This window comes from Dendrobium catenatum, unplaced genomic scaffold (genome assembly GCF_001605985.2).
Source record: "Dendrobium catenatum unplaced genomic scaffold, ASM160598v2 original_scaffold_218076, whole genome shotgun sequence".
NCBI lineage: Eukaryota > Viridiplantae > Streptophyta > Magnoliopsida > Asparagales > Orchidaceae > Dendrobium > Dendrobium catenatum.
The window spans coordinates 241,970-243,816 of record NW_021536486.1 but is presented as its reverse complement, the minus strand read 5'-3'; positions in this window follow the sequence as shown (position 1 = coordinate 243,816).

The following is a 1,847-nucleotide window of genomic DNA, read 5'->3' as shown; positions in this document are numbered from 1 at the left end:
AACATTTTTGGATTTTCTATCACTGTATAAAAATAGTTGAATAATTAATATAATGCTTAAAATACTTTGAAATTACGAATGCAAAATATTATAAATTTTCTTAGGAGACTCTTAATTGTAGATGTGATTCAAAACATGTGCATCCCCAGATCTCTATCAAACTTGTAGGGGTGAAAAAGATATCCACTGACCTTTAATTATTCACTTTCTTAATCAAAAGAACAATGTATAAGTGTATAACTTATAAATCTAAGTTAAGTAAATAGCTTAAATGATCAAAGTTAGTTAATCATTAAAATTTTTAATATATGAATTATAATGCAGTGTTTATTTAAATTATAATCTAGAATTTTATTATTATCCTCTTTTTACATAATTTTTAATTATCATTTTCATACTGATTAAATAAATAATAAAAAACTCTTGATATTAATGGAATATAATGTAACATTATAAACTTAAGGAGAAATAAATCAAATGTAAATTCAAGCAATTTGGAAATATAATTAATGACACATGCTTTTGAAAATATGGATGTTAAAAGGCTAAAAAAATAAGTGATACATATAAAACTAAGCAAATAAAATAGGATAACTAGTGCTTAAGACACCATAATAACATTACAATAACCTTGGCTCTTATCGCCATATGTGGGTTGCCTCCCAGAAGTTATTTTAGCCAAACTATACCAATAATTTTATTTTAGGATGAACTATTTCAGTTATATTTATGAAATAATAAAAAATTTCACCAAAATAATATTTCATTATGTGCTCATTAACTTTAAAAATATGCAGGCTTTTGTTATCCTAAACTTCCACGGTTACATAAGAAAATATTCTCAAGACCGTGAATGGTATTGACCACCTAATATTTATTTTTCTAGAAATAACTTAAGTATTGATTTAAGAAGTTAAAAATCCTACCCAAGCGTGAATTCTTTCCTAAGAATCTTATGTTTTTGCCATTTTTTTAACTTTATCTTCATAAATCCTTGCATTTTCGTAAGCCTCATTTCTGATTTCTTTCAATTCATTTAATTGCATAAATATTTTCTATTTCAAATTTTTAAAATTTGAATTAAATTATTTAATAACATAGAATTCCTTATGTTCTAATCCTACGGGAAAGTGGGAAGCTATTCCAAAAATTAATTTACAGGAAGTCAAATTGATAAGGATTTTAAAAGCAGTTTTACAGGTTCATATTGCATCATCTAACTTAATAGCTCAATCCTTCATATTAGAAATGATAGTTTTTTTTTTTCAAAATTTGCTTAATCTACAAATTACCCACAATACTGATAAAAACTCTTGCCATTCCAAATCTAGGAAGAGTTTTTTTTTTAAAAACAAAATTAATTATGACTTGAGCATCAATTTAGAGGTTTTCACCCATTCAATCCATTCTGAAACTTATCCACAATAATAATATTATATTGACTTCCATGGGATTGCACAAAATGTCCCATAAAATCTAATCCCCAAACATCAAATTTCCCAATTTCCAAAATGTAGTTTAAATAGTTTTTATTTCTTTTTGAAATATTCTCTACCCTTTAACATTGATTGCATTTCCTAATATATTCATTTACAACCTTAAAAAAGTAGGCCTAAAATGTCCAGTTTGAGGGATTTTATTAGCAGTACTAAAACCTCTGAAATGTCATCTATAATGAGAATCATAGCAATCCCTAATGATTTGTTCTATTTCTTTCCTAATGATTTGATTTTTATAATATCTTAATAAATAATTTTCATTCCTAAAATAATACTTGGTATTATGCAAAAACTCTCTTTTGAATTGTTAATAAATCATATGAAAGTACACCACTAAGGATGAAATTA